The 15,378-nt window shown below is 32.1% G+C and overlaps 1 long non-coding RNA gene across 1 annotated transcript; it reads left to right on the top strand.

Annotated features, from left to right (window-relative positions):
* Positions 1-5,134: 5,134 nt before the first annotated feature.
* LOC143058458 (uncharacterized) lies at positions 5,135-9,664 on the top strand. Its single transcript, XR_012973070.1, has 3 exons — positions 5,135-5,205; positions 5,677-5,805; positions 9,055-9,664. It is a non-coding gene; the product is annotated as an uncharacterized LOC143058458 (long non-coding RNA).
* The last annotated feature ends 5,714 nt before the right edge of the window (positions 9,665-15,378 follow it).

The raw sequence follows: 15,378 nt of genomic DNA, 5'->3' as shown, positions 1-15,378 counted from the left end.
TAAAAGAGGGACGAAAGATACCAAAGTGACAGTCAAACTCATAAATCGAAAATAAACTGACAACGCAATGGCTTAAAATGAAAAAAAAAGACAAACAGATAAACAACAGTACACACGACACAACACAGAAGACTAAAGAATAATCAGCATAAACCCCACCAAAAACTAGAGGTGATGTCAGGTGCTCCGGAAGAATAAGCAGATCCTGATCCGTATATGGCACCCGTCGTGTTGCTTATGTGATAAAAATACGGTAAATAGTATAATCTGGTAGGTCACATTCATGAAAGAGAAGGATATTGTAGTTACGACGTAAACAACATATCCGATATCATTTGTGAAACGGTAATTCCGCAACGGTCAACCAACTCATGATGGCGTCCGTAAAATTAACGAAGAGATGATTTCAACTTCACCATTTGTAACTCTTGGTAAAAGATATGAAATACAATTATTTACAAGTATTTTATCTATAAACTATTAAGTGACGTGTTCTTCTTCTAATGGTTTAGATAACATCTCTTTTTATTTACACCGAATTAATTAAAATAAAAAACAGGTGATAATTTTTACCTGAACACTTGTGCTTTGTTTGGACAATTTTCACTGTAACACTTGCGCCTTGTTTTGATATGTTTTACCCTAATACTTGTGTCTTGTTCTGAAATATTTAACGGTAATTAATATATAATTAAATGTACCTTTTGAGATTCCTTTCTAGAGTTACATTGATAACTTCGTATTTTTTCAGTCATAGAACGGTTTGATCTTATTATCCTATATGCACATCTTTCTTAAACAAAAGACTATATTGAGTCTTTATATTTGGATTTGTCTGTGTCGTAAGGTTGTTGTCACCTATTATTCAGAACTAAACAATGAATTTTTGTATAGATTATCGCCACCTCCAGACCTTTCCCGTCCAACTCTATACCTTTATTACAAGGCTGCGTTCCATTTGACCGTTTAGAAGTATTACTATGCCACTTCGTATGGTTAAACACGTCGTATATCCGATGCCTGGTGTACCTAAACCCCCAATAACCAGTTAAAAGCACTTTTGATAGGGAAATATGATCTATGCACACAAGTTAAAGAATTATAATATATAATAGTGCAACATTTTCCAATAATTCGCATGGCTGATGTTTACACATTTTTGCAATTTTTATTTTGACAATCTTATATCAAAAAAGGAGTTTTTAAAATAACAAAACCTATCTTAAAAATGTAAATGAAACGGTCGAATCAAGTTGAATACTTATTACAGCTAGTATATCAGTTGTAAAAACAAGGCAAATTTGTTCACACGGACAGGACCCATTCCACCCCTTTAATATATGAGTTTTGGCACTAATCACTACACACTGTTGATTATCAAATGTCTCCATTGATGTCTCAGTGGCAGCTATGTCATGTATATTCACGACGAGAAGCAAAGTGGATCAACATGAGGCAAATGCTAATGGTTTTGTAATGATTTGATTCGGCTAAATATGGAATTTAGAAATATAAAAAATATAAGGAAATGAGTGTAGCATTTGTTCTGTGTATTCTAAATAACATATAAACACAATTGAAGCTCACTTAAAAATAAGTTCTAGCTTCTATTAAAGGAACGCCAAAAATTTACAGTCAAGAATGACCACTCTTAAAAAATTGTATATTTTGTTGACTGTTTTTCCAGGATCCTTTTATGAAACCATTGACTCTGAAAAGGGTATGTCTGATACGTCATGCCCGAGTGACTTTTGATAAATTGAATCCCAATTTGAAAACCTACACTGGGTTAATTAGTTCGGGAACAATATGAAAACAAAAGTTGTTCATTATGGAATGTGATCGTCCACGGTATCTGATATTAATATTTTGCGCAGATTAACAATAGAGAATGCTCGAACAGGTATGCAAGAGTGGGCAAAAGACAAGGTCCGCTTATGGCACACAATGGCATTGGTTTGTATTTATGTACCTAATTGAGAACTGTATGCATATTCTGAACGTGTTTAAACTAACATCGTTGAATCGAGCTTTAAGATATATCCACACTTTCAAATTACAGACATTTTTTGAGAAAAAATGAACCTGTAGATTGTGGTATGTGCAAAATCACGCGTTCATGCTTTTGTAAATATATTTCCTTCTCAAAGCATCCATTTGTAGTTCTGTCCCAGTGTGGGTGGGGACGTCCCTAAAATAGGTAATCATTTGATAAATAGAAGAATTCGAGTATACCTCTTTATGTTCAGGCGCGTTAGAGTTGTCCATTCAGTCTTAAAAACGCAACAAATATTACGTATATCATAAACTCGGTACTATCTATAATACTAAAATGACGAGGTCCAATTTGTCAGCCGTCATCACGTAAATACGATGAATCAAAGAATTCAACTTTATATATAAATAATATAATACAATGCTGTTGATTAAAAATTACACCACTCCAGATTCTTTTGTTTTCCACATAATTAATATTGCCAATAATTAAGAAGTTCCAGGTCGAATCCGATACCGATACCAATAGTATATTCTCCTGTCACCTATTACCTAATCTGTACGTTCCGCCTCTGACAAGCACACGACCAAACGCTGTATTCAGGATTTTGTTATATACACGGGTCGTAATCACAGTGTTGACACTACTAAATTCAATCATTGTCACATTGTACCCGATTGTAGTATTTTAATCAGTATGAATTTCTAAGATGACAATACGAATATAAAAATCTGACATAAAATCCGAGCTTAAAATAAGGCGTATAGGTACAGCATGTACAGTTTCTAATTTGTTAACCGGAATGACGTAAAACAGCGAATCAAAGAATTCAACTTTATTTATTTCTCATAAAGGACAATGCTATTGATTAAAAACAATCCTCTCCAGGCTCTTTTGTTTTCCAAATAGAATTAATTATACCAATAATTGATAAGTTCCAGGTCGACGGGTTCAAACAGAAAGATGTTCAGTGAAAGCAGAGAAAAATGTGCATCTTATAATCGGTATGACTTTATCAGATGACAATACCAATACTAAAATAAGGCTTACGCATAGTTATATTCTTTAATTCAGTCACAGACCGCCGATATCACGGGTGTATTCTAGTGGTTTCTATATATTGAACTAAAGATTAATAAAATGACTTTAACAAATTACAGGACAAAATAATGAAATAATGGGTCTTTTGAAATATCTTTCTAAAGAGTCATAAAGAGACTATGTGTTTTGAATAACAAATGTTTTATAAAAGTGCTAGATCGTCAAATTGCATAACTTAAAGATAGATTCTTTTTGTGTGTGTTTTCCATAGTAACTGATCTTTAACATCTGAAAACTTGCAGTCTGCTCTTCCACAAAATATTAAAATACATTTTGTTTTAAATTATTTTAAACGGTCTTAAATCGATTCGTCCCTATGAACTGATCAAATTGTAGTTTTAAGTTGACTAAATGCATATCAGTACATTAAATAAAGCTCAATAGGTAATACAATCGTTTGTCTTTTACACAACAACGGGTATATAATGATTGTAATTATACTATGTGGATAAATGCATCGCTTTACTAGAGCTCAATCATGTAAATAAACAACGCGTCATCACCAGTACGGTTAAATGTTTACGATTATAAATATTAGTTGGTGTGATTGGGAGATCATTTTGACGAAGAAGAACTCGGGGTGTATAAATAACATCGCACTATTAATCTATACAAAACTGTGGGTCTGATCTTGATACCAATGTTTTAAGAATGAACTAAAGTTTTTTTTTTTCGTTTTTTGTTGAGGAGTTCATGATTTACGAGTTTGTCTGGCTCTTATCGTTCTGTAGTGTTTCTGTGTAGTATTTTGTGGACTATCGTTTTATCTTATCATGATGTTACTAGCTTTGATTATTTTCCTTTATAATCCGTTTTGATTTTATCATATTCAAATTCAAATAACCAGTACATTGAAATGTGACTTATTAGAAACTAGTATAACTGGTAAACAGTTACCCGTCACATTCGAGCAAAATGAAAATAATGCTCTCCATTCACGTCACAATAAGTACAAAGTAAATGCCCTTTCTTCAAACTTGTCTACAAAAGAGAACGCTTTTACAACAGCTATCTAATACTAACTGGCACTAACAATAAATAAATGATGTACTTTAATGCAACGGAACAAAAGAACGGCTCTAAGAAATCATAGTTTGCAAAAAGCGTTGATCACCAAAACAATAAATAAATAGAAATATTGTTTAAAATGAAAAATCTGAAACAGATTGTATTGACGAAAACATTTGTCTATACTATCATGACTATAATTGATTTAATGCGTAATGTATGTAATTATTATGTAATTACTCAAAACAGAAGGTGTGCACTTAGACAGCAGTTGCGTGTTGTATGTCATTATTCTGTAATTATTCAAAAAACATATATCATGTAGATAGCAAATGCGTGTTGCAATTTAAGATCAATTTCTTATCAAGTACTGTCATTTGCTTTCATTTACAGATTACTTTATTGATCAAGGAAAAAACAGGTTTGTACAATTTGGTCAAACTTTCAGTATTCTAAGTGTTTTTCGTGTACATGAACATTTTAGCTTTAAAGGAATGCTATAAACTAATTGAAGTCATTCAGATCTGCCTTCTGATAACTGATCAATGCAAATGGAACGTGTAAATAATCGAAAGTCTTTCCCGAAAAGGCTGTGAAATATTTTCTTCTCAAGACTTCCAAGATTTGATTCCTTAACTTTAAGTAACAAATGTTTTATGCGTAATGACATCATCAGTATTGCACAGGCTGATTAATTCATGTTTGCTCATATCATTTAATAGCTCATGTTAAATGAATACTTTAAATGTCATTCTTCATATTAAATGAATACTAAATGTTATATATTTCATGTTAAATACATACTTTAAATATGAAATACTTCATGAAATATGAGTAATGCAAATATCATATATATTTCATAAAATATGAGTTATGCAAATATCATATATATTTCATGAAATATGAGTAATGCAAACATCATATATATTTTATTAAATATGAGTAATGCAAATATCATATATATTTCATGAAATATGAGTAATGCAAATATCATATATATTTCATGAAATATGAATAATGTAAATATTTCAGCACCATGTTTAACTGTTGGTACGTGATTGTTATTGCTCTCAGCATATACCATGAGACGAATGCAGGAAGTAAGCTTTCATTTTATATACATGTCTCAACTATGATACAGGATCACAACAAATAATAATAATCAAAATATATTTTGATTTTTGATAGTGCAGTGTTTATTATGGTAGTTATATCGCTCGAAAACAATGCATACGCTTAAAGTACAAACACAAACGCAAAGGATTTCATTCGAAAATTTGTCAAACTAAATGTATTTCAATTAATGTTCATCTAAATACAATGAAGTTATATTATTTGATCTAAATACATAATGCATGAACTCTATTGCATTTGACTGAAATAAAAAAAAAATCTTCATTTCTTTTGACTGCACAAAATTAATATTACTTTCTTAACCAATTTTGGAAACAATTGTGTTCATCCTCTATCTTTGTCACCTTTTAACTTTTCATAATACATAATTTACTGTTTAGAATGTAACAATCTCATAATGTAGAAACATTTATAAATATGATGACTTCATTTTTAAGAGTTAACTCATCAATGTACGGCCGCACAGGGAAGATGCGCCCCCACAAAAGATTCCACTTGCGAAAGAAGTTTTGGTTCCGGATGGACAGCTAACGGCAGCTGTTGTCGAAGGAAACCGTGTTGCGTTTGTAAGTATTAAACCATGCAAGTCGCCGTAAACTTACATGTATTTGCAGTTTATGATGTAAATAATAGCTAGATTATATAGATAGTGACCTTATCTACCTTAGCTACAATTAGCAGCAGTATATTTTGTCTTACTTCAATATTTCGTCAAGTGTGTTGATTTTCCTTTTCTATAAAGATGATGTATATATCTTCATGCCTTATATATCATGTACTGCAGTACGCCGCTTGATTAAAACTGACGTTTTTTGTCAGCACTTTTTGTACAAATTATAATTCGTACAAAGTTAAAATACAAATTGTGCTTGTAAAAATTACGATTTGTGAAAAATAAGGCCTAATTTCACTTATAACTTGTACCCTTATAATAAAAAAAAAAAATCCTCATGCATATCAAATCCTGGAGGTTTGATTGATTGATTGTTGCTGGCTTAAAATTCAGTAGCAAATATTGTGTGCATGTTTATGACGTTGTATCAAACTATGCTATGCATTATTGCATACAGAAAATTGCTGTTACTTTGGCCGCACAACAGAATTTCATGAGACTGTTTACACCACTGGGTCGATGTCACTGCCGGTGGACGTATAGTCCCCGAGGGTATCACCAACTCAGTAGTCAACACTTCAGTGTTGACATGAATTTTTCGAAAAAATTAAGGATTTGCTTACCCCTAAGCATATATTACTTGGCCGTATTTGTCACAGCTTTGTGCTTATACTTGTTTGGCTTTATGAATATTTTGATATGAGCGTCACTGATGAATCATATGTAGACAAAACGCGTGTCTGGCGTTCTAAATTATAATCCTGGTACTTTTGATAACTCTTGACATGAAATTATTATTCATTTTTTTTTCTTCTTGTACATATTGTTTTTCCTACACTTATTTAATTCCTCAAATGACAATGTGGGGACGTGAGGTATGTGAGCAATTAAAGATGAGGGAATTTTAAGGCTTCTAAAATTCCTTCCTTATCTGCATAGTTAAGAACAGGGTTTAAGGTAAGATTTTGAGGGCTTTAGTCACTTGCGCGCCATGAAAATCAACCTTGTTTTGTGTAACAGCAAGGGACCAAGGATGTCTGTTACTAGCTTCATCTTCGACTTTGTCAAATGTTAAAGGACTTGTAGGCATGACTGGTAGTCAGTATTGTATGATTTGACTGTATTGGCCCTTATTACATGTATTATGAAAGATACTGACATGGAATGTGGAAACTAAGTTCACAATGTCTCTTCAGTTTGTTCCAGATGACATTCCTGAACAACACGAGTTGGATTCATTTTTTTTAAACACGGAATCACAGTAAAAATTAACTTGCAATGATTTTATCACTGCATATCCATTATACTTATAAATCGTCTACATCGATATCTTGAAATCATTTCTTGATTTTGAGGGCTTTAGTCACTTGCGCACCATTAAAATCAAATTATGTTAAATAACCTTAAATTCACCTGACTGTTGAGGTGTTTCATAACCTTTAATTGCAGTGATTGTTAATGTGTTTAATAAACCTTAGACTCCTTTGACTGTTGGTGTGATTAATAACCTAAAATTCGTCTGACTGTGGATTTGTTTAATAACCTTTGATTCATGTGACTGTTTGTGTGTGTAATAATCTTAAATGCCATTGACTGTTGGTGTGTGTAACAACATTACATTCCTGTGACTGCTGGTGTGTGTAATTACCTTAAATTCTTGTGACTGTGGTGTTTAATAACCTAAAATTCCTCTGATTGTTGGTGTGTTTTATAACCTTTACTTCATGCCACTGTTTGTGTGTTTAATACCCTTAAACTCCTTTGACTGTTGGTGTGTTAAATAACATTGAATTCGTCTGACTGTTGGTTGATTGCATAATCAGTAAGTCCTGTGGCTTTTTGCGTGATTAATTACCTTAAATTCCCCCTGACTGCTGGTATGTGTAATAATAACCTTTAATTCCTGTGACTGTTGATGTGTTAAGTAACCTTAAATTCCCCTGACTATTAGTGCGTTTAATAACCTAAAAATTTCTCTGACTGTTGGTGTATTTAATAAGTTAAATTCATCTGACTGTTGGTTTGTTTGATAGTCTTAAATTTATTTGACTGTTGAAATATTTTTTTTCGGATCGCAGAGATGGTAGAAATTGAGACATTCAAGCTTGACATTATATATACTCTATATAAGACTTGAATAAGAATATCATACGGATTACCAGTTTCTTATATATTGTATTACTGTATAATAATAAACTTCCTACGGTAGGAATTATGTTTGATATTCATATAATGAAGACAAATCTTTCAATGAATGGAATTGATGCCTGGAGCCGGCATTTGAGAAACTGCTAGTAGTCTTTTGCTTTTGTATCATGCATATGTTTCATTGTCATTTTGTTTCTTTTTTGTTTATCAAAACTATGGACTATGGAACTCGAAATTCTTGTTTACTGAATTGTACTATGCGTATTGCTGTGTGTTTATTGTTCTACATTGGCTAGAGGCATGAGCATAAGTTTGATATTTCACAAAACATATTTAACACCACTGCATATTTGCGCCTGTCTTGAAAAGTTGGCCTTTGTTAGTTTTATATATTTTTAAGTTATTTATATAGTTCAGAGTATAGTACGACGTTCATTATCACTGAACCAATACAAAGTGTTGTTTAGGGTCCCGCTGAAGCACGCCCCAAGGTGTGGGATCGATTGTCTAACTATTGAAGAAACATTGATACATGTAGTCTTAGGCTGTGTTCTGCTCTGCAGACGGATTGTTGTCTCTTTGAAACATTCCCAAATTCCATTCTCAATTTTATTGTATAATCTTGAGATCTTTGTTTTTGTTCAGTGTGAAGATATTGAATCTATCCAACGTGAAATGAATCCTGGCATCTCTGTCGAAATGAAAGTATTTCGTTACATGAAGCCTTCAGTTTTCTGAACGAAAGAGCATTCTTGTATGCTTGATAATGTTTGGCCCTGTTATCGATACTAATTGCTTTTGGGATAATGAATTTTTGGGTAAAACTAACAATTTAAAATTTTTATTCAAATCAAATGAATTACTTGTATTTTACTTTTTGGGATAATAATGCTTATCTTTTCCACAATAACAAATCACAGATCAAATCATATGTTAAAATCGTACTATAATAGTATTCAACCAACATATGTCTCTTGTAGAATAGAACATAAATGGTACCGTCTTTTGTTTGTTTGTTGGTAATAACTGTAAACTATTGGTTGTTGTTTTTCAGACTTTCAGTGTGAAGATATTCCATCCGACAGTGTTCTTAATGGTATTGTCACTGTAAAGGAAAGAGATATTGGTTCAACGGCAATGTTTTCCTGTTTTGAAGGATTTACACTTGTGGGAAACGAATATATAACTTGTACACCACACGGCTGGAATGGGAGTATTTCATTCTGTATCGCCGAATAATAAGGTTTCACAGACAAACAGAGACATCAACCAATTTTCATAATATAACATTCTTAACATATTTAAAAAAAACTAAGACTATTATTCTATATTGTGTTATGGACACTGATCGTGCGCGCATTTGTATATTAGAAGTATGTTAATTGGAGATAATGGCGCACAATAGATCACATTTGGAATACAATTATGTCATGTCACTACACAGTTATTTGGTAGCTATTCAGAAAACATTTTTGATTATAGTGTGTAAAGCACGTGTATAAAGACAAGAGTTGATATTTTTTTTAAACGATATAAACTAACACATGTAACAAAGATGGAGCATTTAATTTTGGTAATGATATGTGTATATAATTACCATGACATCAACTACAACATAAAGTCAACCTTTCATTTCTTTAGCTATGTTCTGATATACATTGTGATGAAAAACACCATTACGAAATTCTTACGGTTGGTTTAAGTGTAGTATCAACATAAAAATGTTTTGGAAGATATTTGATTTTTTTTCAATTTGTGCTTAACTCGCTGTCATTTCGAATAATAACCTAAAAACACATGTTTCGCTTCTTCTGCCTCATTATGACATGTATAGTATTTAACAAGCCAGACTTTAATGGTGGTATCTGTCTGTTTTTTGTAAGTTTATTAGAAATATAGTTGTCATTTAAGAAAGTTCTGGTTTGAAGCATATTTTTATTTCGTGCCTGTCCCATGTGTTAGGACTTTATAGATCAGTGGTAGTTATATGTGATTTCGTGAATTGTTTTGTTATACACTGAGCCATTACTTTGTATCAATTGATTTGTTTCATATTTTCTATGTCGGGGCCCCTCATAATCTATTACACGGTATATGGTTTTCTCACTGTTGAAGTGCCATATGGTTTCCTATAAATGCTAACATCAACTGCATTTGAACCTTTGTAAATGTGTCATTGCAATAATATTATATCTCCTTATGTCTGGTGTAAATTAGATATTTATCACTATACATTCATACCACATGCTATATCCTTGGTGAGCTTATTTTGTAATTTTTTAAAAGAAATTCATTCAGTTTGAAACTTTTACCTTCAGTCCTTTTTATTTTAAATTTCAAAAGAACATTCTTACATGTTATGTCGATTTCGTTATTTTAAGCATACTTCTGGATTGGCCTTGCAAACAATAACGATGAAATGTCATATAAGTGGCTGTCTGGTGAGTCACTTAACCACAGTGACTGGTAGCAAAGATCACCACATCAACAAGATCATTGAAAGTACTTGGATTACCTAGGCACATACTCAACTTTCATAGAAGCAGATTTGTCTTTACCCTGAAGTGGCGAATTTTGTGCTTCTGGAGTATGCTATTTTTGTAAACTTCGATTAGTAGCATTGAACCCCATTTATGTTGGTTAATAAATGAAAATGTAATCAGCAGAAAATAGATGATTATTATTAAACAACAACATGCTGTAGACATAAAAGAACAAAGCAAGGGCAATCACAAAAGTTCTATATTTTGTGAAATATTGTATGGTGAAAGATTTCAACGTTTGTATGCGGAATCAAATAGAGTGAATAATCATAGGTTTCAGGATTGTGTGTTACATCAGTATACCTTTTTTTATATAGTGGTTGGGATTGTGAGACAATGTTTGCTGCTGTACCCTTATTGCAGACAGTTTTAATTAATAAAATATGTTGCTGTCATTCTAGATATAACCAGGTTTACTCCACTTTTTAGAAAAAGCCTGTACCGAGTAGGGAATATTACAGTTATTATCCATTCACTTGTTAGGTTTGAGCTTTTAATTTTGACATTTGATGATGGACTTTCTGCTTTAAATTTTCCTCAGAGTTCAGTATTTTTGTTCATACATTAACATTCTTTTTGTACCTGAGTTTAGTATGCTAATCACAATATAAAGAAAAATGAATGTAGTATGATGGACAATGAGATAACTCTCCATCAATTATTTACAAAATAAACTCAACAGCTTTGTATGGGATCAGCTCGCCTGACAGTGTGCATTAGAAAAAAAGATAAAGAAAGGGTACAGAAAACAACGAAAAAATACATAATTAAATTTTAATATGATTTGTTACAGAAAGTCTATCCTTCAAAGACTCTTTAACGTCTTTTGCCGTGTCACTTTTACACCGACCATGCTTTGGAACAATCTGTCCTCTACACCATCCATTGCAGCAGCCGATTCCCTTCCTGAACGGAGACTATGCAGTCCATTTTTTTTTACTTTCTAAGCCTATACTCTCTTAACTTGAACGTAGTATTTCCCGAGCTCTCGTGTATGACAACGGACCTGTACTTATAAGTTTATAACAATTATCAGACTTACAAAAATAAAGGGATCTATAACAAATTTATCAGAATTTGATGTAATACTAGCTAATTTGAGATATCGTTCTAGCATATAGACAGGACAAGTTACAAGATTAGTTCAAGAAATAACCACATCCCTCCCTTCTCTGTAAATATCCGTTTCTCTCTTCGCCAAGTATAAATTTGCATGTGTAGAATACATCTTTATATCGTACCTCTCAAATTAACTAGTTCTGAAAACCTTAAAAAACCTGCATGGCTTAATAATGATAAACACATACAAACAGTTCTTAAGTCTTTAAGATTACTATGAAGATGACCATCAGAATGAACAATCTTTCGCAGAATGTCTGGTGTAATAGGATCTTTCTTAGTGATAAAATGTCCCAATTTTATCTGTGCTCTTTCGTTTACAAACGTTACTAATTCATCAGATATACAAGGATTATTAAATCAAGCCAGTTTATGTGCCCAGCTAATGGCGTATATTACTTCATTTATCTTGCTTGCCGATTTTGCATTCTGTGAAATGTGAATCAAATATAGAGAAACTGTATAATCAAATGAAGGTAATGGAGTAGTATCATGTATTTTAGTCCACTTACAGAAAGCATTAAAGTCATACTGGTACTTTTTACGAGAGTTCAGAGAGCGTGAACTCAAGCAGTACTCCGGTAATCTAGATTTCAATGTAGAAAGTGCATCCGAAATATCTGAAATCTGCTTCCATCTATCAACTCAAAAAATATCTGTTAAACTTTTCACAATATTTATTTGACCATGCCAGCTACAATGGTATATACATTAGTGTTATGGTGAATACAACCATGCATTCTACAATGTATATACACACTAGTGCCTTATCAACAACAACAGTGCCTGCTACAATATACATTCATGTATTTGGGCCTCGTTACTTTAACCTCGCCAGCTACAATACACATCCGTGAACTAGGACTTCGTTACTTTATCCTAGTCGCATCTAACTCCTCTGCCAATACTAGAGCAATAAAAAGATCAGTGCAAAAAATGATTTTTTTATTAACCTATGACAAAAATAACACTTATGTAATCTTTGTAATTCATATTTATATCAAGAACGAAAGGCCAATAGGTCGCATATATCCATTTTGGAACAATTAAAGTACCTTTAGCTTTACAAGCAATTACATGTTTATAGCTCTCGCGGAATGCATAAAGCGAAATCATATGAACCCCAAATGATTCCCAACCACTCCACCTTCTGTACAGGAGTAAAACTGATTTTTTTTTCGTTAAAAAAAAACCCGCACTCAAAAGTGATTGTTTCACAAATTCGACATTTTTATGCATTTATTATTTTCGTTATTCATACCGAATTCAGGGCATCCGCTGGCGGTCTATTTTCGCAATTTGCGAAAAAATAATAATTGTGGCGATTAAAATTCATCATTGGCGAAAGAATTTGGCGAAAGAAATATATTTAACGATTTATTTTCAGCTAAATGAAGATTTTGACAGAAAATCAATAATCAGCTGATTGCATTTATATGTCATATCGACATCAAAGGACTACATTTGTAATTAATAAAGACAAAATTTAATGAATTGGTAGGAATTTAAAAAAAAACATATGATGTTGATACCAACTTTCTTATATTTCAAGGAGTAATGTCAGCTGTTTATTCCTAAATGAAAAGTCTTAATATTAAAAAATAATCAGCTTATGAAGCCTTATGGGCCAATTATACCAACTACTATTTCTATATTATTTTATGAAATCTATAAAAGGATCAAAAGACATGTATAATGTTTAAATAAAAAAATAACCAATATCACATCACAGGAAAAGTGGTCTTTAATCCTAAAAAGACATAATATTATTTGGAATAAAATATACAGACTTCCATTTTACATTACTAAAAACTCAAAATTACAGTGGCTCCAATACAGGAGTAATCACAGAATTTTTGGAACTTATAAACTTCTCTACAAAATTAAAGTCTCACAAAACAATAAATGCACTTTCTGTTCAGACTCAATAGAAACTATCATGACAATTAGACACATATTCTGGACATGTCCAAAAGTCTTTGATGTTTGGGAAGGACTTAATAAATGGATATTTGCAAAAGTCCAAATTGAACTACCACTTAATTTAGATATTGTCTTATTTGGGATATTAGAAAAAAACAGAAAAAAACTACATAAGAAATCTCATAATACTATTAACCAAATATCATATATACAAAACAAAAATGCAATGTGGACAAGTAAATAGTGTAGCCTTAAAAAATTACCTTAAAGAAAATTTGTTCATTGAAAAAATAATATTTTATAAAAATAAACCATTGCAAAGAGCGTACACCTGCTGGAACCCCTGGCTCCAACTAATAGAATGATTGTATAAGCTAACTCTCACGTAATAAACATATCTAACCAATCCATGCTACCTTAGATTTAGATTTTCTATTCTTTTTTAAAATTATAAATAATATTAATATACGTTTATAGAAGGATTCAAAATATCAACTTTATGTACTTGTCTCGATTTTGCTGATGTACTATGAACTTATTTACTATAATTATATTACATATATGCAGTTCTTTGCTAATAAACACATTACAAAAAATATTTGCTAACAAAATTATCATTCTTAATAGCTGATTTGTTATTTTTCATGTATTTGCTCGAAGGAGTATCAGTAAATGGAATAAGATAAACAAAAAATCAGTGTGTCTAAAATAAATGAATTGGCACCAATATACTCCGAGTACTGGATACTTTTAGCTAACATTCCCTTTACATCACAGACAATACCCGTGTTAGATTTGAAATTTAAAAAAAATACAAAATCTCAATATCATGATTTAAAAAATAATCACTATCAAATTCAGAAAATACATATAAATACTTATCATTGACTAATTATAACTGTTCATTGTTAATTGTTCTGTTTGTTTATTGTTGAAGTTGAACTGGTTGCGTTTGACAAGAGGACAGTTCTTCCTTCAGTGGCAAAAATGTTTACAGTCATGGCACATATCGTGCTGGAATGGCTCACGCGGCGGGTTCTGACGCTGATACTGATTGGAATGATAAGTATAAGGAACAGTTTCAACGGGAGCCGGTCTAGAAGTTGTCTTGTAAAAATTTGGGCGTCGGGATTGGTCTTTAGTCGAACGCATGGCTCTGGACTCCGCCTGGTGGATTTTCTTTTCATATTCAGAGTCTGAAGCGATAACGTGTACTACATACTCTCTGACAGTAGCCCAACCACCGGCTGAAGTATCTGCTATGCGTATCAGTTTGTTTCTGCCATTAACCTTATCTATGAGGTCTATGATGATACGTGACACCTTGGTTTCTGAACGGGAAACAAAGCTTTAAACCTTGTTTAACTCGGCAATAATTTCCTCGTTAAATTTGTATTGTATTGTGTTGCCCTTGTGCTTGAATTTTAGGGAAACCTCTTCTTTTAACTTTTTAGGAAATTACGTCTTATTCACGGACCAAATCTGATTTAAGATGTTCTAGCTTATTGTCAAAATACACTTTAAAAAGTTCAAAAGTATTAGCTAAATCACGGCCCTCTTCTACTATGTGGTTGCTACTTTGTGATTTAACGGTTGAAATGTGTGAATGCTCAGTCTCACCTTCGGATATTGGACTTCCTTCTTTATTCTCAGACATACTCAGGTTAAGCATCAACAGCGAAGTTCGAATGACAATATCTTAAATTTTTCAAAACCGCTAAAAGTATAGCACAAAATATTTGAAATGACCTTATTCAAATATTATGGTCAGTTCTAACTCGACCAATGAAAAA

The sequence above is a fragment of the Mytilus galloprovincialis genome, chromosome 14, assembly GCF_965363235.1.
Source record: "Mytilus galloprovincialis chromosome 14, xbMytGall1.hap1.1, whole genome shotgun sequence".
NCBI classification, from domain to species: domain Eukaryota; kingdom Metazoa; phylum Mollusca; class Bivalvia; order Mytilida; family Mytilidae; genus Mytilus; species Mytilus galloprovincialis.
The sequence above is the reverse complement of the archived record's forward strand: the minus strand, read 5'-3'. Positions and strand labels throughout refer to the sequence as shown.